Source organism: Hemicordylus capensis, chromosome 3 (genome assembly GCF_027244095.1).
Source record: "Hemicordylus capensis ecotype Gifberg chromosome 3, rHemCap1.1.pri, whole genome shotgun sequence".
NCBI lineage: Eukaryota > Metazoa > Chordata > Lepidosauria > Squamata > Cordylidae > Hemicordylus > Hemicordylus capensis.
The window spans coordinates 196,333,637-196,357,029 of record NC_069659.1 but is presented as its reverse complement, the minus strand read 5'-3'; the positions used below and the strand labels follow the sequence as shown (position 1 = coordinate 196,357,029).

General features: G+C 43.4%; 1 protein-coding gene across 4 annotated transcripts in view; it reads right to left on the bottom strand.

Moving 5' to 3' along the window:
* PSD (pleckstrin and Sec7 domain containing) overlaps positions 1–17,545 on the bottom strand; it is a 140,543-nt gene extending 122,998 nt beyond the window's left edge. The window contains exon 1 of one of the 4 annotated variants that reach the window (XM_053312752.1): positions 17,407–17,545. The gene's annotated coding sequence lies outside the window, so the exon portion shown is untranslated. Of the gene's footprint in view, positions 1–16,931; positions 17,100–17,401 lie in introns of those variants that run through there. The other 3 variants (XM_053312753.1, XM_053312751.1, XM_053312754.1) reach the window with 3 other exon arrangements.
* Positions 17,546–23,393: the final 5,848 nt, after the last annotated feature.

Sequence of the window (23,393 nt, the reverse complement as noted above, 5' to 3'; positions counted from 1 at the left end):
CCTTGGGGGCCCCCCCAGAGGCAAGTCACATGACTGACTCCCCCAGCTGCGCACCCACCCGGGCTTCCTTCAGTTGTATTCATCCTCCGAAATTGATGTGAGTGTTAAGACCTGGAGCGACCAGCACAGCATGTCTTTCTCTAGTACCATTAAATGACTTGCACAGTCCATAATTTACAAAACCTTTAAAAAAATAATTTAGGATGATGTTCTATTGTGGCACATGGGATATATATATCGTACTATGCTTTTTGTTACTACTATTCAGCCTCATTTAAGCTTTCTTTACTTCATGAGCTAAGCTTCAGTGAGGGGGGGAGACCATTTTAAAATCTTGTCTCTGGGCCCACTCCAACCTTGCTACACCCCTGGACGGTCTATGAGGACTCTGGCACTTGTATAGTTAAACTACCATTCCTCTCCCTCCCTTTCCTTTCATGGGCATTTGTTTTCTCTCTCTGCCCCCTTTCTCTCACGCCCAACTGGGTGGGTGGTGGAAGCAGAGGCCCTTAGCAAAGCTTGGAATAAATTAGTAGAAAGTAATCAATTGCACTGGAGCTTTCTTTTGAATAAATGCACATAGGAACCAGGACCAGCAGAGATCCTAGGCAAAAATGTAGGCTCTCTTTTTTCTCCTTCCTCCCAGCCCCGCAGCAAAGCCTAGAAGAGGGGGGACATTTATTTCTCCGGGGCTTACTTCTGAGTGCAAATGTATAGTATTGGGACCAAGGACCCCATGCTAGGGGGAACCTCAAAGAAATAAAAACCATTCCCACCCAACAGCAACCCCTCCATCATTCTTGTGTAGACTACTCTTGAACATGGAGGTTCTACATCAGAGCCAGATTGCCAATGAATATGGAAGCTTCACTTGGCCATACTTAAGAAATGAAGCCTCCATATTCACAGGTGGTTCGACTCTCATGTAAAATCTCCATGTTCAAGGGCAGTCTATATCACAATAATGGTTAGTTGGCACTGGGTGGGAATGGTTTCTGGGATTTCCTTGCTGCACTTCTTTGGAGCTTGCTGGAAGCATGTATCTGAGCACTGTGAGAAAGAGGATGCTGGACTGGAGTATACATGCCTTTTCCAGCAGCATTTTGAGAACTGAAATTGCAATTCTGTGTGCACACCTAGAAGGAAGCAAACTCCATTAAACTCAGTGGGACTTGCTTCCATATAATGAGGGAACAGTTAAACAATCCTGGAAAAATTGTCTTAGGGCAGATTAATGGAATAGTCCTTTTAAAAATGTGAGTGGAAAACAATGTAAACATCCTGTGAGGTAAACCCACCAACACCCCACTCAGTACACAGATTGTTCTTAAAGAATCTGACATCAGCCGAAACATTAGCATAAGATCTAGTTAGTACATTTACAACAAAAACGCCAACAATCATCTTCTCCCACTTTGTAGAGAATACAGCAAGAAAGAGATGGTGAGGCTGTTCTCCTGCCCAGCTTACCCCAGGCGAGGGATGCCCAGCCTAGCCCCGCTTCTCAGCCCAGCTGTTAGCCAAGGATAAGGGAGAAAATGCTCCCAGAACCCAGGCTACAGGCTCGTGTGTAAGCTGGGCTCGTACTTGGGGGGGGGGGGATCTCCCAATGCTTCGCACGTCTAGTGCAGTGCACTGTGGGATTCACAGAGGCCGAGATGTGCTTGTGTGAACAGCCATGCGCTTGTGTGAACAGCCCCAGTGACCGAGATAATGAGGAACAATATTCCAAGTTATCCTATTGAAGTTAAAAGAACGTGTTAAGGAATGCCTAATGCCCTTTTAATTTCAATGAGACTACTTTGAGTAAGTCATTATCCTATCAGCCACTAACCATTAAGTGGAGGCTTGAGAGGGAAGAAATCTGCTCCGTCTGTGCTCAGAGGTTACGTCGCTTGTGTATAACTTTTAAAATCTACTGCTTTCTAGACAGAAGGAAAAGAGGGAGAGACTAATAGGTATCATTAAACCATGCCACAACTTTATTAAAAGAGGGAGAAGGGCCAAGGCCAGAAGAGCTCATGTCAGCTCCTCAGAGCTCTGCTGTAGCCAGAGAGCAGGCCCTGGAGAAGTGCAGGGGCGGGCGGGCGGGCAGGCGGGTGGGTGGGGGGGGGGTGCTGCTCAAAGCCCATGTGCCCTGAGTGAAGGAAGAAAAAGAAGGAGGAAAAGAAGAAAAGAAGGAGAAAAAGAAGATAAGGCTCTTATAGGTTTCTATCCCTCAAAAGAGTTGGGTGCTTCAAGAATTGGGGGGCTTTGTTTTCTAGGGGGCTCATAAAGCTGAATAGGAGTCTCTCTATATGGTAAAAACCTATGAAGTCAGCTTTACAGCTTAGGCCCTGGGCATTTAAGAGAATGCCTTCTTCACCCTGAGCCCCATTGCCCATGAAGATCATCCGGAGAGGTTTGTCTGCAGTTGCCACCAGCTTGTCCCTGGGACGGGCCTCCTCTGTTGCTGCCCTGAGACTCTAGAATGCACTCCCTGCTGAAACAAGAGCCTCTCCATCTTTGACAACTTTTAAGGAGTCTTTAAAGACAGATGTTTTCACCCAAGCTTTTTAACTAGACTTGTGGTTTTAAATCATTTTAAGGTTTTCATATCTGTTTTAATTTGTTTTATGTTGTTGTAAACTGCCTAGAGATGGAAGTTTAGGGTGTTCTACAAATACAATCAATTTTTTAAAAGACACAATTCAGAGGGTTAAAGCAGATTGGCTTAAGGTTTACCACTATTTTGCCGATAACACCATCCAGAAGGAAATTAAAGCAAGCAGGAGAACTATGAGGTTTATGGGAAATTTCTGGGAAGGAAATCTGTAGTTTTGGACACAGTTGTTAAAGCATTTATTTTTTAATGTTTGTGTGTGTGTGTTTAAGAAAAAATGAAGTACAAACGTAAAGTGAACACAAATCACCTGCTTTTGTCCTCATTAATTGCTGAATAATCATGAGGTGGGATCACACTGCCATTATTACCAAACCAAATGATTTAATTTAATTGTGTTTTTTCAGGTGGGGTGGGGGTGGAATGTGTGACTCTACAGTTGAAGGTTTACAAAGTTTTTGATGTTCAATATCAGGAAGTTCTACCTTCCTGGTAGAACTGAGAGAGCTCGTCTTTGGGTAGCAAATATGACTTGTCCCCTTTGCTAAGCAGGGTCTGCCCTGGTTGCATATGAATGGGAGACTACATGCATGAGCACTGTAAGATTTTCCCCTCGAGGGATGGGGCTGCCTGGGAGGAGCATCTTCATGCTTGCATGCAAAAAGTTCCAAGTTCCCTCCCTGGCAACTCCAAGATAGGGCTGAAAGAGGGTCCTGCCTGCAACCTTGGAGAAGCTGCTGCCAGTCTGTGTAGACAATACTGAGCTAGAGGGACCAATGGCCTGACTCAGTATATGGCAGCTTTCTATGTTCCTATGTGGTTTGAGCTCACATTATTTGGTAGGTAATTAATAGAACTTTAGTCATAACAGAACTTTGAAAACTTTACCAACAGAGTGAACAGAATCCAAATGGTAAAGTTTTCAAAGTTCTGTCACAGTTCTGAGTTGTTTCAGTATTTTAATATTATAAGCCCTGAATATTGTGATAAAACCTAAATTGCCTGCCCTATGTGCCCGAAAGCGTGTAGGCATCAACTAAGTTACACCACCCTTTCAGATCTGGTGCAGAAAGTGGCTAAGATGCAGCAGTTAAACTGAGCCTTAAACTCTAGAAAACAAGTGTTGGCTACTAGGACTGTCCATTGGGTGCTGCAATCCTAGTGAATCTGCTGCTTCGGCCATCTCGGGTGCAGTACATTGCATTCCCGGTGCTGGGAGGGCCTTCCATGGGGTTGAGAGTTCACACATGGACATGAATTCACATGGGAACATCTGGGAAGTATACTTATTCCCAGTGCTATTTCCATGGCTGTGGTGGAATGGTGTATGAACTTGAGGGAATACAAGGAGGTGGCAACAGACTGTGGAAGCGAACTCAAGCAAGAGTGAATGCTTATGAGGAAGCACAAGCTGATGACAAGGCAAAAGGGGTCCTTACAAGCTATATTAGGCAGTGGGGGCAGTATGACGTATTGACTTGTGAAGGCACATATGGCTGTCCTTCGGACAGGGCAAGCAGAGCATCTGCCCTGGGCCCCTCTCTTTTAACCCCCATTAAAATTAACTGGAAGGGGGCCCCACACTGGCTGACTTGCCCCAGGCCTTGCACCCCACTAGGGGTGCAAGGACAACTCTGAAGGCACGTATGAGGTGGCAACTGTACTTACCATGGTGAGGGCAAGATGACTGGGACCTTGCAGTAGCATAAAAGGTTGTGGCAGACTGCCTTTGAACACAGAGGTTCTTGCATCAGAGGTATATTGCCTAAGAATGGGAAGACTCAACTTAACCTGGATGGGTAAGCTCTTCACCATAGTGTCTAATCAGATTTCCCTTTTTAAAATGCCTGGAAAAATGGAAATTGAAAATTAAGGTGCCCATCTTCACTTCCGTGCCATATAAGCTGAAAAGACTTTGTATGTTTGGTATATGATGAAGGCTTTAGAAATGAGGCTCCATGCACCCACACTTTGCCTTGATCTTTCAGTTGGACGTGGGGGTGAGGAGGGAAGCACCCAGGCATACATTTAACAGGTGCAATTATTGCAAATCACTCTATGTGGGGCTGCCTTTGTATGTGGTTCAAAATGCAGCAGCCAGACTGGTCTCTGGAGTAACCTGGAGAGACCATATTATGCCTGTCTTAAAACAGTCTTAAAATAGTTGCACTGACCGCCAGTATGTTTTTGGGCAAAATACAAACTGCTGGTTATTACCTTTAAAGCCCTGAACAGCTTGGGCTACCTTCTGTATGATCCCCATCGCACACTGAGGTAATCTGGAGAGGTCCATCTCCAGTTACCACCAGTACGTCTGGTGGCGACTCAGAATCGAGTCTCCTCTGTAGCTGCTCCTGGCCTATGGAATGCACTCCCAGCAGATATCCATAATTTAGGCTCGTTGTTGGCCTTTAAGAGAGCACTAAGGACTTACTTGTTTGGTCTGGTCTTCCAAGGTTTTTAAATTGATCTTAAGTATTTTAATTGGTTTTTAAATGGCTCTGAAATGTTTTAAGATTGTTTTTATATTGTTTTAAGCAAAGTGTTTTTAATGGTGTTTGTTTTAATTTTTTTTTAATTTTTTGTGCACCCCAGAGCCTTTGGATGGGGTGATCTAGAAATGCAATAAATAAATGGTGCAGTTTCCCTAATGTTCCTGATGAGCTTCTGCCTGATCCATGTCTGATCAAGGCAAAGCATGGGTGCATGGAGCCTCATTTCTAAATCATATATCAGACTGTACAAAGTCTTTACAAGTTTATTTGGCACTTAAATTAAGATGGACAGCTTAATTTCCATTCTTTTTTGAGAACAAGTGAAAATGCAAAGCATCTTAATTCTCATCTTAAACTAAAGGTTTCTGGATTACTAAATTCTTTTTCAAATGAGGGGGCATATTCTACTCAGCTATCACAATAGCAATGCATGTGGTTGCACAAGGGTAACTGGGCATTGCTACGAGAAATAAAATGGGTCCACAAATATTGGCTTGGCTCACTTGCCAGCTTCTATTTGTGCTTGCCACCAACCTCCTCCCCTCTCCGGAGTTCACTAACATGGGTTTGGAGGAGAGGCAAATATTTCTCTCACTTGACCTGAGGTATAGAAAACATAATTGTTAAATTGTTTTAAGTTTTTTGTATATATTTTTAACTTGTTTTATGCTATTGTTAACCGCTCAGAGATGAAAGTTTGGAGTGATATACAAATTTGATAGATAAATAAATAAATTTAAATAAATAAATTTAATTGTGGCTGGAGATGATGGGAGTCATAGTTCATAGTTCATAGCTCGAGTGCCAAAATTGCCTACCCCTGTCCTAGTCCTTTAATCTTAGCATACATTTTACTAATCTAACCAAAATACATCTTCGCGTGTGTATCTCGCAGTGATAGATATATCACTTTCTCATACTTCCTTTTCCCTAAAGATAAATATTCCAGACTTTCAATAGCAGAAGATAATAGGCTGTGGTCATAATTTACAGTATCTCGGTTTCAGGAAAGCATTTGACAGAATTTCCAATAATAGGTTGGCAAACTGACCAAATGTCGGCTAGATTTTATTTATGTATTTATCATATTGATAGACTGCCTGATATATGTATCCCTAGGCAATTATTATAATACCATCAGTGTATTTACACAACTGGTTGCAAAGCCATACTCAATGAGAGCTCATCAATGGCTTCTTATCAAACAAGAGGAAGATTCCTAGTGAGGTGCTGCAGGACTCTGCACTTCAAAATGTTTATCAAAGGCTTAGATAAGGAGTGAAGTCAGTCCCCAAAGTTGTTGATGATACAGAACTGGGAGGGATTATTAACATCTCAGAAGATCAGAATAAAATTCAAAATAGCCTTGACAGAATGCAAAAAAACTGAGCTGAAAACAAAATGAAATCCAAAGACAAACACAAAGTTCTGCACTTAGGCAAAACCCAAAACCCAATGCACAGGCATAAGATAGGGAATTCATGGCTTGGCAGTAAACATATGAGAAGGATCTGGGGATTGCAGCTGATCACAAGCTAAGCATGAATTGCAATGTGAAGCTGTTACAAAAAAGGCAAATGTTATTTTAGGCTATATTGATAGAGCCATAATTTCCAAGTTATGGAAGTAATAGTCCTACTTTATTATTAGTCAAATATAATTTTGAATACTGCATCCAGTTATTATAACTACAAATATTTATATACTGCTTTTCAACAACAACCTCCACCACCACCATTTTTCAAAGCAGTTTACATAGAAAAAGAAGCTGATTCAGTTTTGGGCACCACACTTTAAAAAGAATGTAGGCAAACTGGAACTGGTTCAGAGGAGGCCAACAAAGATGGTTAGGGGTTCTGGAAAACAAGTCCTAAAATGGTAAGGTTGAAGAAACTAGATATATTTAGCCTAGAGAAGACCAAGGAGAGACATCATAGAACTCTACAAATACAGAAAGGGCTGACACATAGAAGAGGGCAAAGATCTGTTCTGCCCTCTGAGGCAGCAAAGGACTATATCTAATCGGCTTAATTTACAGGAGGCCAGACTGCAGTTGGACATTAGGAGAAACTTCTTAACATTAAGAGCAGTCCAAAAATGGAACTAATTGCAATGGATGGTGGGCTCTCCCTTACTGGAGGTCTTTAAGAAGAGGCTAGACAGCCATCTATTGGGGATGCTCTAGCCTTAGATTCCCTGCAGTTGAGCAAGGGATTGAACTAGATGGCCTACAAGACCTCATCCAACTCTATATTTCTACAGAGCTGCTATTCCTGTGATAGTTCCTGCTTTCTGCACTGGTTTCAGATTGAGTTTATCCTTCCACAACAGGAGGGACAACCTGGTTTCAAGAATCCAGCAGGGCCTCCTCCTCCTCCTCCTCAAATCCTTTTCTATTCTGACCGGAAATGTCATATCCAGGTCGGTTATTTAATCAGTTAGATGCTTCCTACAGTTCCATGTAGGAATGACTAGTAAGATCAGTGTTCAAGAAGTCCCCTTTGATATATCACATTACAATGTATTTTGCATATTTTCTCCTTCCTGCTTCCATTGAATACAGGTGCAGGGGTGAAGCTGGTGTTTGAAGATCAAGTGGAGAATTGTGTCATAAACATGCATACCACAATTCATGGTGATATCTCAGCGCTCAAGGAAGATAGCACATTACACCATGTTTTGCATCTGTCCTTGCCTTCTCGGAAATAGATGCAGAACTTGAGCTAGAGTACAACCACCAAATGGGTAGTTGTGTCCTGAAAAAGTGTACTAGATTTCATTCAGGTATTTCAGGGTTCAAGATAAATATGTTGCAAACACACAGAGGATACTGAACAGTAAAGTTAAGCCAAAGGCCTCATCTTAGTCAAACAAAAAATGTGTTATGAACCCATAGATCATAACATGCAAGTATCACACGTGGATATTTGCCACATGTGCACCACACATGCCTGTGTCTTTATGGTTTTCAAATAATTCTTCATGTAGAAAAAGGGTATTATTATGCAATGGTCTTAAGAATGGCATCGCCTTGGTCAGTCATCTCTTCAGCAGAATAGGATATGTGCTTAAGTCCCCAAAACAAAGTGATACAGCCTGGTGTGGAGTTGGGGCTTAGACATATATGTTACATGCTTTGAATGAGAAGGTAGGCTCAAAGTATGTGCAGAGAATGGAAGGAAAGAGCTGTGTTTGTATTTGAAATGAAAAGCTGATTACAAAGCCCACAATTTTTCATTCACTTTGCTACAGATATTTAATACTTAGAATAGGAATTTGAGAATCTCCATGCGGAACAATGCTATTCTGTACTGTACCAAGACAAGACTATTTCTGTAAAAACCATGTTCAGCACCATCATATGTGAAATACAACAGCATCTTGATTTTGCCATAAGTACTTGGGTTGGGAAGCCACTAGACCAGAACAAAATCAGTGTCCCTTAGAAGATATCCTGAGGAGTAGAAACTCAAAACGTTTTGGTGCTTGAGGTGGTAAATAAAATAGCACCTCCACCTTCCACTCATTAACAGAGGGGATAACCTAATATTGATGGACCCATGATAATGCTCATATCACTTCTATAAAGATGTGAATGCCTGAGGGGGGTGAGGGGGCGGGAGAGAAAATTCAGAAAAAACATTTTCCTGAAAATTTCCAGTAAAAATTGGGAAAAATCATTCCCCCCCTCCAAATTTTCCAGTTTCCCCCCTTGAGGTTTTTTCTTCACAGCAGATTTGAGGCATTTTAATTCAAGGGATTAGATGGACCATTCCGCATAGCCACCAGCACCTCCTTTGCATAGCCATCAGCACCTCCATCAACACCTTCAGAGAAGGCAGACGCCTCAGAGTTTTTTCAAAAGCTGCTGGAAATAGAGGATTTTTTAAAACCCTGGACATAACTTGGGTTAAGCCAGAATTTGCAGCCTCCCTTTGGAGAAAAACAGAGCCCTATCTGTCCTGGTCCCTGATAGCCCACAGGGAGGTTGGGTTAAATTCAGCGAATATGTGGACTGGCACACTCCAATCAGGAGTGGATTCAGGGGGGAAAGCCCTGTCTGTAAAACCTCCTGGTCTTACATCTCTAAGCTTCCATCATTTCAATGGGGCCTGAACAGAATAAATTTCTGGTGCAGTGTGCCTCATAGAGGAGATCTATATCTCCTACTCCAAACCTGCACCTTACCTCACCTCCTAGGGCAAGTCACACCTTTTCTCCTTGAAGGGTAGACTCTGCAATATTTGATCCAAAACTACCACTGAGACTTTGGACAGAATAAGCCATAATAAGCTGCCTGCACATAAAGAAGCTTTGTTAAAAGTGAGGACAAGGGCCAATTACTCTCATCACTCAGCAAAGAAAGAGCACGAGATTATGGGATAGCAGTAATGGGCTTTGGCAGCATCTGGCAAAGGGGGTGGTTAAGAACATGTCCATCACTGGAAGGCCTCCCCTGGCAAGACGCAGCGGGATTAATCAAGCTGTGCTACTACTTATGGCACAGGCATGGAGAAATGGCTGGAACAACATCCTCTTTAGTGAGAACAGCGATACTGGGATGAGCAGTCTCAGTACTGGAAGGGCCTCAGGAGCTGCTGGAAAAGCCATAATGAGGGACAATATAAAGCCCTTTTCCAAAATTTATTTTTATAACCATTAGGCCCATAAAACACTAAGAAAGAGATTCTAAAGTATTGGCCTAGCTACCAGATCTGTGTGAGCACAGCTACACACAGAATATATACAGTCATAGTCATTAGTTCCTTTACCACCTGTCTGGCCATGATGGTTACACACAATGCAATTGTGAGAAGTTCAGAACTGCACATCCTCAAGTCTTCAGTCCTGTTATGGGCATTAGCTACCAATAATATAATATAATCAGGTTCTGACAAGTTCCAGGCACCAAACAGTATGCCCTCATGCCAGTTTAGCAAGTCAGAGTGGGTAGACAGAGCTTCCCAGGCTGAAGGAGAAGCCCTTCCTGGAAAAGAGTTTCTGTGCTTACCGAGCTCTGGTTTTTCTAAATCTCTAAGGACTTTTTAGCCACAGAAGCAATCAGTAACCAGGAGGCACGAGGGATGGGGGAAATGGCTGGATTCTGCTCCAAGAAGCTGATCCCTAAGTTAATTTTGATCTACCAACTCGGGAATGGATTCTACAAACTCGTGGAGCCAGGAGTAGTCTCTATCCAGATGCAATCAGGTCTAGTGCGTAATGAAGACATCCTCAAGCCATGTTTCAAGGTCTCAAGCAAAAGCCAGGTACTTGATGCCATGTCATACAAAATTAGGATGGAGAGGGCCAAGTAATGAAGAAGCACAACACCATAGGCATGGCCTGTTGAAGGTATAATTAATTAATTAATTCTCTATGTAAACCGCTTTGGAAACTTTGGTTGAAACGCGGTATATAAATATTTGTTGTTGTTGTTGTATTCCCTATTTAACACACAATATAAGTGAGTGTTGGCAGTCCTGAATGAATGAAGGGTCTTAGCGGAGTGACTCTTCTGCTGAACAACAGGCTCCTTGGCCATGTTTATCTCACTGGTGATGCTGTCATATCCAAGCTTTATTGCTCAACAAAGTCTGAGCATACAGACCAAGGTAGACTCTTTCTTCTAAGGTTTATTTATCTGGAATGTCTTGCCTTCTTCAACAACTATTTAGGACTTCTCCTAGAGGACAACTTGCAATTCTCATGTATATTCTGAGCTCACTGTTTTTAAAGTTGTTTTATTTATTTTTGTAGGACTTTTCTAGGAATTCTGTAGGTCAAAACACACCATAGAAATTATTCTATAAAGTGTTGTTAGTTACATTTATATCCTGACCTTCCTTCAAGGAGCTCCTTTTCCAAAGAGCTCCAGGAAGAATGCAAGATTCTTCCCCAATGTTGTCAGCCCTTTGAGGTAGTTCAGACTGAGAGCAAACGACTGGTTCAGAGTCACCCAATGAGCTTCATGGCTAAGTGGGGATTTGAACCCACTTCACTGGATCTAGTCCAGCGCTCTAACCATTACATTACACTAACTCGATTCAATTCAAGTCCAAATTAAAAAGTAGGTTTGACAATGTTGAACTAAGAATGAAAGCTCTGGGGATTTAGATTATCAGCAAGCCAGCCAAAGGTAATAGATCAGAACACATTAGCTCCAGAACCCATTTGAATTGGCTCCGACCCATTCAAGACCCATAGTTAGCCTTCCTTGTCAAGGTGGTGCTGTCACATTTCCTGGTGGGACCTTACCAAAATGAATCAGCGGGGGGTGGGGGTAATTTTCTCATAGCCAACCAAAACATTCTGGAATCCTGTGAACAAGCCCAAGGGCCTATGTGTATTTTCATGTTTACAAATTGTTGACATCAGCAATGTACAAGCCAAATAAGAACAGTGAGACATATGCTGACTAATGTGCACATGGAAGATAACCCCAGATGTTTCTGTTCTAAGAGCAAGCTCTTGTTCTTCAAGTGAAAGCTGTAAAGTGTAACAAATTAGGAATTTTTAACTAGCTTATTTAGTGGGGGAAATCAATGCTCTAAGTGGTATATACCACTTAGAATGTACCATCCTTGTTACAGACTGCAAGAGATTCAGGTAAGTAAGAATTACCTACCAGGAAGCATCATGTTTATAAAACCCAAATGATTTGTGTTCAACTCAGGGGTCCAATACAAACAAAGTTAGTTGCACTAAAGTACTGCAAGTTAGTCACAACTAGTTTGCTTACCTGGAGTGAGGCCAGGTAGGCAAATTCCCAGGTAGCTGATTGCTCAGGCTCCTGGAAAACTTAGGTTGATATCTGCAGTATTTTTTCAGATCTGACTTAAAGGACATATGAAGATGCCTTTGACTTTACAGGTTGCTCCTTTCTGTGTGATATTTAGGAAGTAAAGGGTGTGTTTGCAGTTCACTTGTGGGTATTCGTTTGTTCTTACTTGAACAACTAGGGATTAATAAACTGGGGCAAAGAAGAACAGAAGGGAGTCATTTCTGACCTCAAACAATCCTTACTACTTCAGAATCCCAAGTAAACCTCTCAAAGTTTCCTATTGCACCATTTCACAGTGAATAAAAATGGTTAAGAACATAAGAACTGCCCTGCTGGATCAGACTCAAGGCCCATCCAATCCAGCATCCCGTTTCACACAGTGGACCACAGTGGACCACCAGGTTCACATGCACACTTGTGCAATCACATTTTTGAGTAGCGTAAATTACCTAAGCACACAATCCAAAGAGGAAAAGTGTACATGAACTGCATACACATAAAAAGCAGCAGAGGGACAATTGGGATCAAAGGAGAACTGTCAAGGGCTTCAACATGGCTATGTAAAGAACCCCACTGTTTATATTTTTGGAAGGACAGAGAACTGACTTTTGTTAATATCATGTACTCTTTGCTATTGGCTATTGTTGTTCTATAATAATATATTATAACAATGGCAAGAACACTCTATGCTCAGTCTCCATGTGCTACAGAGAAGACATATGGGGCTCTCCTTCTCAGAGGAAGACAAATATTCTGCACAAAAAGTTGCCTTAATACAAGACTGATTTCTTTCATGGTCCATCCCAGTTTCTTCTTTCTATCTTCTGCCTCTGAGGTTAAAAAAACAAATTGGGATGAGGGAAAAGCAAGAAGTGCGGCGTGCACAGAAGTGAGCAGTATAAGTAAAGTGTGTATGTGTGTACATGTCCACACATGGGGAGAAAACATTCTTAAAGAAGTGGAGCAAAGGATTACCCACTTAAGTTTGTATTACATTCTGTTCAAATATTAACAATACCCTGCTCCACAGAGAATTTATGATGGACATAAGAACAGCCTTGCTAGATCAGGCCCAAGGCCTATCTAGTCCAGCATCCTGTTTTACACCATGGCTCGCCAGATGCCTCTGACAAGCCTACAGGCAAGAGGTGAGGGCATGCCCTCTCTTTTGCAGTTGCTTACCCTTGCAGCTGGTATTGAGAGTCATCTAGCCTCTGAGGCTGCAGGTGGGCCTATAGCTACCAGACTAGTAGCCATTTATGATGGCAACATTGCATATCACTTGTGCAAATAATTTTTATTCTTTCCCCCCCTTTTATTCCCTGTAAATTAATCCCAAAGAGTTGCCATCCTTCAAAATCTTATTTGCAACATAGGAATTACCTTCTACAGATCAATATAAAGAACATGTAGGGGAAGGAAAGGAATCTAAGTTTTTATCAGTCTTTAGCCAAGTTGACAGAGAATTTAAGGGCCGGTATTAAGGGCTGGTTATTAAGGGCCGGTATTAAGGGCTGGTTATCTACATTAAATGATCTTGCACATATTCTCTAGAAGCAGGCAGAGGCAAGAGTTGTAGTGCTCAGAGACAGTGGCATAGGGCAGACAAGAATAAGCAAATTTCATTTTCTTCTAAAATAAAGGGGATGGAAACAGATGGGAAAGGAGAACCCAGCCGTCCTGGGCTGCTCTTAGACTTTCTGCCTCACTATCTAGCCCACCTAGCTTCCAATCTAGCCAGAGTGATATTTCAGTTCTCCCAATCCCTCCCTCCCACCTGCCTACCAGGGCTGATCCTCACCCTAGATCAGTCCAGTTCTTCTTGCCTCAGCCAGGATCAGCTCTGAGTAGATGTGACATCCATCTGGATCACGAGTTCCCAGAGAATCCAGTGCTCAGAGACAGTAAACAAATTATCTGTTATATGGGGAGTGAAGGGGTAATGATGAACATTATTAGTAGAGCAAGCATTCTGCAGAACTTATACTAGGTAATTAATGTTGCTAGTTTATTTATCTTATTGGTGAAACTTGCTTGACATTTTCAAACATTCAGAAAATAGTCCAGCTTCCTTTTAGAAAATGCTGTCTTTTTGGATCACTCCAAACTTTCTAGTCAACTTTTCTCTTCCTGACCAAGGCCGGAGCAGCTGCGGGAGAGCAGCAGTGGTGCACTCTTTGTGGAGCACTGCCAGCATGGCAATTCAGGCGAGCGGAGGGGGAGCAGGGTTGGCCCTGCTCTCCTCCACATTAAAGGGGTGAGGTAAGCCCTCGATTTTAAAGGGGTTGTGCAGTGATTCAGAAGCTGAATTGCACTTTGAGCACATCCCTATCTTGAGCATCCCTTGAGCACTCCAGGGAGCCATCCCTGATTCTCAGCCACTTCAACCCTTAGAGAAAATGCCAGGTGAGTGAAGGCAGAAATTCCACAGTTACTGTGGGGAGGCCTGGTAGAGTGTTCACTGGTGCTTCTTTGATTTCTTGAGAAGGCAAAGGAAGGAAAAGGAAACTTCGTGGGTCACCATTAGAGTATCTTTCTGAAGTAGCTGTATCATGATCAGGAACAGACTCAATAGGCCAGTTGCTAGGCATAGTTGGTTTTATAGCTATACCTGTAGCATTGCTAGTTTAGTAGAGGTTAGTGACAAACTTGGTCAACTAGGACACAGCACAAGTCCAAAAATGGGCACTGGAAATATTGTCCCTTGGAACATGCGTTTAAATGCTGGAATTTTTGAACTACTGGAGAAATGGAAAGAGAACAGACTCAACTTCTAATTAATTCTTGCACCCAGACTTACAGGACACATGCACAAAAAACAAAACCAAAAAAACCACCAAGACACAGTTTTCCCCAGCAGGATGAACCTGGTTCATTCCCACATTCAGAATGCAAATGCCAGATGCAAACTGAATGCTAGCTAATTCCGTTGTTCATCTTGCCCCTCCGTCCACATTTCAGGCAGGGTGTCTACTTTGTTATTTTAGAATAGCCTATTTTAGAATAATTAGAAAAAACTGTTTCAGGGAATCGGGAGGAAGTTTTGTGACATCATCAACTCTAGCCAATCAGAACTGTGCACAGCTGGATTTCTGCAAATAAGCAGAACAAGTTTAATCTGAGTTTGACTGGGGAGAGAATATGTGTTTGAACAAATACAATAGATAGCATCCAGAATATGCCACTGGAGCATGTGCTAGTACAAGGAACCTGATCCACCTCTTCTTCCCTACTGAAGCTGATTGAGTACTCCAAAAAATAATTGCTGAGAATCCAGTGTCCTTTGGTAATGCATGGGACGTGCTGCAGGGACAGGGAAAAGCCCAGCAACTACAAGGAGAACTTGTTAGCAAAGACACCACTCCACTTCCTGGATATTCCTCCATCCTTCTGCAACCCTCTCCCATGCCACATTCCACACCATCGCCAAATAGCCCCTGACTCTTAGCAATGGCTATTCAGGGGCTCAGGGAGCTTCAATAGAAAGGAGGTGGCAGGAGTGAAGATGCTTTGCACTGCTGCACGTAATGCCAACAAGTGTGTTTTCACAGCAGATTCAGATTATGTACATCTGTACACATTTGCAATACAGTATCTTCTGTAGCTCCTGCTGGATCTCTTACTAGACAGATAATGCTGCTTCCTCTTTCAATCCAGACCAGGACTAGACGACCATTTAAGATTTGTTAAACGCATCCAACTTCAATGAGTTTTTAAATTCCTAAAAAGCTTTGCCCAAGGAAATGCTTTTTTAAAACAAAAATGTTAGAAGATTGTTCTGGCTGGATGGTCATGGTAAAGACAACAGTGTATTTGGTGGGGGGTGGGGGTCAGAGCTTAGGTTCCGAGTAACACGATTTTGAACTGGCTACCACTTGCCAATTTAGATGCATAACCTATAGTAACAACAAAGAGTCCAGGAGTCCTGTAGCACCTTAAAGGTTAACAGTTTTATTGTGGCCTAAGCTCTCATGAGCCAGAGCCCACTGCATCCAACCTGTGCATAGGCAGTTTCCAAGTTAACATGAAAATGGCTAGAAAGAAACACAAAACTCAGTAGCCAGACTCCCACCACCATCACCACAATTACCAAATATCACTCAGGACTTAATTAAACATGCCCGTGTCAGCCCTGTGAGTGTGGGTGATGACAGACTGCATCCTTGGATACCAATCTCCTTGGACAGACCGGCTTCCTATTGACTCAGCCCACCATATCTTAGAGCACCTCCTTTTGGTAGGGCCCAGACGCTCAGGTTCTCCTTGCTCAAGTGGATTCCAGTAGATTTTCTACCCCACGTCTTAGTGGGCTGGATCTAGAGTCTGCTTCCATGCATAGATCTGATTTTTCTGATACACGCCTATTGCAGAGGTTGGTGCGGACCTGCAATGACCGCCCCCGCCCCTTCACCTTCCAAGCAGCCCGATACAAACTTCTGACCCATCATCGATAGTATTATTTCTCCATCATCATCTCCCAAGCAGTAGCCCCCCCGCGCCATATCCTTGATTTAACCACAGCAACCCCTCCCCACCCCGCGAAGGTGGATGAAGGCAGAGCCTCTTCTTTTTACATGATCTCACAAAGGATGGGTGGAGATCCAGCAGCCTTCCTCTCCTTCTTCCTCCCGCCCCTGCCCGTCACCCTCCGGGGTCCCCAATCCGCTAAGCCTCGCAAGGCTCGACGAACTCTAATCGGAACCAGTGGGCAGCAGCACCACCAGCAGCAGCCTGATTAGCTGCCTGCCCGTCTGCCTCCTCCCCACCCTCCCGCCTCCATCTGTTCCTCTCCTCCTAAGCAAGCAGCCGCCGGGCTAATTCCCAGCTATTCTTGAAGTGCAAAGCCGCGAGCGCTCGCCTCTCCTCGGGGAACGTCGCCCGCTTGCCCGCAGAGCGCTAAAGGTCCGAGCTCCGGAAGACAATGCCGGGCTGCGGGGAGCTGGCTGGCAGGCCAGCCAGCCAGCCAAGAGGGGAACATCACACCTTTGTGTGTGCCAACCGTTAACCGCCCGTGCTGGGCAGCTCGCGAAGGCGGCAGGCTGGCGACACTTACCGGGGGGCTCTCCGCCGCCCTGGTTGCGGGGCCGCCGGCTTCATCCTCTCCGCCCTGGCTCAAGGGCCGGCTGCTCGCTCGCTCGCTCGCCCGGACAGAGCAAGAGGCTGCCGCAGCCGCTCCTCCTCGCTTAGCGCCAACCAGCAGGTACCCAGCGCAGCAGCGGCGCTCGGCTTGCAGAAGCCCCCCCAGGCTGCGCCACGCCCGCCCAGGCCCCCCGCGCCAATCAGCGGCTTCTCGCGGCTGCCGGCTGCTGGGCCCGCCCCCAGCTTCGAAGCCCCGGCTCAGAGCGAGCGCTTTGGCGGCTTTCCTGATGCGGGTGGTAAGCCAAGGTCAGCACCCCCCCCCCACCCGGCTTCGGCGGTGCCCTGTAATCGTAGTGGTAGTAGCGGCGGCAGCGGCGGCAGTTCTTCTCAGCCGCCGCCCCCTTGCTTGAGGAGCGCTCCCAAGGGATGCTGGCTGACACCTACCCTACCTGCCCGAGGGTGGGGCCAAGCAACCGCCAGGAAGGCGCACTTGCTGCCACGCCAAAAGGACGGTGCTGCAGCAGCAGCATGGACGGATGGCGCGCTATTTCCTTGGCTGCCACACTCACTCGCGTGCCAGCATGTCGTCTGGCTCCGCCCTGGGCCAGAGAGACACGCGCGCAGGGCTGCCAGTACGCAGACGTGTCAGTCTGTATGTGTGGGTTCGCGTGCACCATGAATAAAGCAGACTGCCTTTTTACACGATGAAGGCAGTGTGCACGTGTGCACACACGTAGACACACGCACACGGGGAGAGCAGGGTAGTTTCAGTTGCATGCACCGGCCGGCCACGTGGGAGAGTACGGCTGTTAATAGCTTTCTTTCTAGCAGCAAATAAATTGTCTTTCTGACCGACAGTGCCAAAAAAGGCCTTTCTTGCCCACTTGGAGAAATCGAGACCATCTGTGGTTTAGGGGACTAGGGTAATACACATAGCATCAATCTCACCCTGGGGTCCCTCATAATTATCTGCATTTCTTTCCCATAGATTTCTTATGGACTTCCTCATTTGGGCATTTTTTGGAATGTTACATTCCATTTCACTGTTGGGAAGTCTCCAGATGCAGAAGCACAACCTGATGGGATGTTTAGTCCAGGATGGACATACTTTGTCTATTAACTCTTCGCTGTACACGATGCTTGCCACCCTGTAGTTTCCCTGTGCTTCAAATTTATTAATACTGAAAATTTGATTTTTGAGAGAGAGAGAGAGGTATAGCTGCACAAGACTGGACCATCGGTGCTGCTACAGGACTATCGTACTGCTACAGTAATGTGTAGCTCTTTGACCCTAAGTGCAACCATTCTCCGATAAGAAGACTCTGGCTCATGTGCGCCAGATCTTCAGTTTTAACCCTCTGTTGCATCTTGCTTTTTGTGTCAGATGCTTGGATTCTTTGTGTGGGAGGCTTTGGAGGGCCTGGCAAGCTTCAGGTTGCATGGAACCTGATTTTGTTGGGTTCTGTGTTTAGGAACAGCTGTGAGTGGAGGCTCATCACCAAGGAATGCCTACAAAGATACTTGTGGACAGTAGGGTGTGAGACTACAGAGTGCGTTGGTGCAGAGGAAGGACTTGCCAACATGTTCCTGCCAGCATGGTAACCATGTGCATAATGGCTGAAGAAGGCTATGGTATATTTTGAATGGACTGGGAATCCTTCACCTTTACTTTCAAGCTCAAAGATAAATCCATATAAATACATATTTGTCCAAATGGCCATCGGTGCTGATAAATTGCTCCCATCCCCCACCCTTCACATCCATTCTCTTCAGTATAGAATCTGCTAATTTTTCAAGTGGTCATAGGAATGTGTGGAGATGTTTTGAGAAGGCTGAACAATGATTTGTATGAAACACCAGGAGGCCCACCATTGTCACAAATGCACAAAGATATGTTGCACTCTGCAAGACCCTGGGGTGCTTACAACCCACCCTCACTGGCTTCTTTTGCCATTTTGGTACTACAGTGGTCCCTCTACTTACGAAATTAATCCGTTCCGAATGCACATTTGTAAGTCGAAAAATTCGTAAGTCGAAAAGCGGTTTCCCATAGGAATGCATTGGGAACGGATTAATGCGTTCCGGAGCCTAGAAAAAAGACCCAGACCCCCAGTAAGGCTTGCAAACTGCACAGGAACATTTCTTTTCAAGAATAAACAGGCAGTAAACAGGCAGGCAAGTCAAGGAAACCGCATGTAAAATTTGTAAGTCGAGGAAACCCCATCTAAAAATTTGTAAGTCGAGGAAACCCCATCTAAAAATTTGTAAGTCGAAAAAACCGCATCTAAAACCGGATCTAAAACTGCCGTTTGTAACTCGAAAAATACTTATGTCGAGTAGTTTGTAAGTCGAGGGACCACTGTACTTCATAAACATCTCAGTCAGCCTTACAAGGATCCTGCAAAGTAGGCAATTGTTGCTTCCGCTAGGCACCGAGAGTTTTAGGCACTCTGTTAGGGCTGTTTGGTTTGTCCCAAGTTTTTAAGGGATTACAGGAATCAGCAGAACTTGCCTATTTCATTCCTTAAGTGGTGCAGAGGTTTTCACTTGCCCTCTTTCTCTGGACTGCACAGCAGGAAGACTTGAACCCAGTGCAGCTAATCCTCACTACTAAAGTGCCCAGAGGGCGAGTCCATGCAGGCAGCACCAACTGCTCCTGTGAAAAACAGCTGCCTCATACCTTCGCTAACTCACCAGCATTCTCCCTCTGAGCACTGCAGTAATTGATGCTTCTAATATTATTTCTGCTATTTGATTCAATCTCAATGGGTCTTTGTTTTGTTGCTCTGGACATTTCATAAGTTTTAAATAAATAAATAAATAAATAAATACATACATACATACATACAAAAGTGGGATATAAATTTCTGAAATAAATTATTTTGAGCAGGCTACCTTTGAAACAAAGTGAGAGCAGGAGGGAATAATAGCTTCTATTTTTATTGAAGCCTTACATTGAGTTGTTATGGTAACTGCACATAAGGCAACAGGGAGAACAGTGCCTTCCTTCCAAAGTTCCTTCGTACCTTCTATCCTTCCTTTCAGCTCAAGAAAGAATGTGGATGCAATTACAATAAAAAGGTCCTAACCATCACACTAAAGGACAAAGCATGCATTCCTTCACTACAGAGAGACACACAACCAAAATGGTCTCTTCATGGTGTTCCCTGTCCTAAGAAACTGGGTTTCCTGTGATCCAATCTGGTTTCCAACATGTAGAGGTTATTGGCATGTTGATTTCTGTAATCGAGCATCTGTTCCATAACCCTGGTGGCTCTTGGAGGAGGAGTGGACAAACATCTTGCATACACATCCAAGTAAAAAATGCAGAGTGAAAATAAGCCCTGGGATTTTGCTACAGCAAATCTAGTGTGGTGCTGAAGGGACAGCTCTAACAGTCCGAATGCAAGGAGAGTCACTGGCTACTTTTGCCATGCAAGGGAGTCCTTTCAGGGAGTCAAAAACATGAAGCAGTTTCAGAATTATTGTGGGACACACAGATATTATTTCTTGAGGAAATGCTTCTGTTGCATGGATATGATATTTTCCCAGTGAGATGTTTTGTTGCTAGGAAAAAACAATTTCCTCTCTGCTCCTTGCTTCTGTTCCTCTTGTCACTGCCATGGCAGTCAGGAGCACATATTGGATGGTGCCTGTTCTGCTAGATAGCTACTGCTCTCTCATTTGCACACTTGCTAATTAAAAGCCACGCTTAAAGCCTTGAGAACCACAGCTTCTTCACAGAACAACATGCATTATCTTCTGTATTAAGTAATTTGCAGTGTGGTTACTGGGTTGGTAATATAATTGTTGAGGCTTTGTACAGTATTTGGTTCCTGATGTTGCTATGTCTTTGCATGCAGTTCTGTTCCTTCGCCTGTGCTCTTGTGTGTGTGCATACTGGGGAGGGTGTGTGTGTGCTGCCTTGTTTGTGGCTCCTTGGGCAGATTCGTATCTGGCACTTGGAGCATGGCTTCTTCGTTGTCATCTCTGAGCCAATGTCTGATTACTTTAGTTAAAAGGAGAGGGGGTCTCGTTGGCTTCCCTCCCCTGCTAGTTGCCCTTCTGGATGTTTGGTTAACCCCTTTAACAATGGTTTCTGTTGTTTCCTAGGTAACCATGGCAATACTGATAATGGCATTGAAACTGAGCTCTGCTGAAAATTTGTCATGAAAAAACCAATGCAATAATTACACCAGTTACACTGATATATAATAAGATAAATGTAAAATCCCCACACAGCTCTTTCCTGGTCTCGTCTGCAGTGTACCAAAACCTAAACTTGCTTCCCCCTCCAAATAAATTTACTTAACATGTCTCCTCAAAGCAACCATAAACACTACTACTAACAACAAAAATGGGTAAAATCAAGATTTTAACTAAAGCTATGCAGTCTAAGAAAGACCTCATTTACTCAGATGTTTCACATCCTGTTTAATCTTATTCATCAGGACCTCATAATTGATTTTAAATAGCTGAGATAAGACAGCTAGTATATGAAGTCTTAGGTACTTGATTGGTTTTCATTTTATCCCTGACCATATTTTAAGATATGTTTTACAAATTTGGTGTACACTAACTGATAACTCAGTTTTTATTTATTGATTCTATAACCTGATATTTCAGCAAAACCTTGCATTACTATGCAAGGTTTTGCTGAAATATCAGGTTATAGAATCAATAAATAAAAACTGAGTTAAAAGGTGCCTCTTTGCCAATAAAAAGCAGATTTTCAGTTGAGTCCATTGGATCCCTTAAAGTTGTTATTATCTGCAAATAAAGAGAGCTTAAACTTCTCTTTCTCAGCTTGAAATATTTTTATATTGGGATCCAACTTAATTCCAGTTCCCAGTCACTGCAGAAACATAGTAAGCAACAGGCAAAACTGGGCAGCCGTGATAAGTTCCTCTAGTCAGCTGAACATTCATTAATGTATTTGCATTTACCATTAGACCGCAAATGGATGACTATCAATCAAGGTTAGCCACTAAAACACACACACACCTAAATCCAAAGCTTTGAGTGTTTTCTTATCAAAACAGACTATAAGCAGAAAACAAAAGATGTATTATCGCATTGTGATGTATTATCACATTGTATTATGTAATACATAAACAAACATGTATTATGTCGAAACACGTCTGACATGTTGGAAATGACCCACTAAAAAGTACTCTTACACTTTGAAAAGACTTTTATTGCTTGGTGGAAGGCATTTGGTCTTCATAAGGATATTAGCTCACTGTGAGCCTACTTTGACTATTCAGGGACATTTATTAATATATTCCATTATGTGATTTTGTGTAACATTGTTGTCTGCACAGGTATGCTTTTATGGTATGATTTTAAATGTGTGTAGTTGTTCTGTGTAGAACTTGTAAATTATATTTACCCCTGCTAACTTGGCAAAGAGGCACCTTTTAACGTGGTGATTCTCTTTATTGAGCAGGGGGAGAGTAGCAATAGCAATAGCAATAGCACTTACATTTCTATACCGCTTTATAGCCAGAGCTCTCTAAGCGGTTTACAATGATTTAGTATATTGCCCCCAACATTCTGGGTACTCATTTTACCGACCTCGGAAGGATGGAAGGCTGAGTCAACCTTGAGCCCCTGGTCAGGATCGAACTTGTAACCTTCTGGTTACAGGGCAGCAGTTTTACCACTGCGCCACCAGGGGCTCATTAACTGGCCCTATCCACCCCCAGCACAGTACCTCCAGTGACTGTTGCTGGTGTCTATCTTGTGTTACTTTTTAGATTGTGAGCCCTTTGGGGACAGGGATACATCTTATTTATTTGTTATTTCTCTGTGTAAACCACCTGAGCAACTTTTGGAAGGGCAGTATAGAAACTGAATTTATATTATTTTACACAGTCAGACAGGTGTTATTGACTGGTTTGTTTTATCCAGACATCAAGTCCCTCCCAAGGACCTGGGATGCCAGAATTTTATTGTCAATGTTGTTGCTGTTGTTATAGATATCATCGCAGAATATATGCTGTTCCCAGTAAAGCTGCTTTTTGTAATTGGCTGATGGTGATTTCTGTGGCCCCTATGGTGTCGAGGTGCTCTTCAAGGTCTTTTGAAACTGCACCCAGGGCGCCAACTACCACTGGGATTATTTTGGTCTTTTTCTGCCATAGCCTTTCAATTTCAATTTGTAGATCTTTGTATTTTGTGATTTTTTCTATTTCTTTTTCTTCTATTCTGCTATCCCCTGGTATTGCTATGTCAGTTATTTTGACTTGTTTTTCTTTCTTCTCGACTACAGTTATATCTGGTGTATTGTGTGGGAGATGTTTGTCTGTTTGTAGTTGGAAGTCCCATAATATTTTTACATCTTCATTTTCTTCAACTTTTTCAATTGTATGGTCCCACCAATTTTTGGCTACAGGTAGCTTGTATTTTTTGCAGATGTTCCAGTGTATCATCC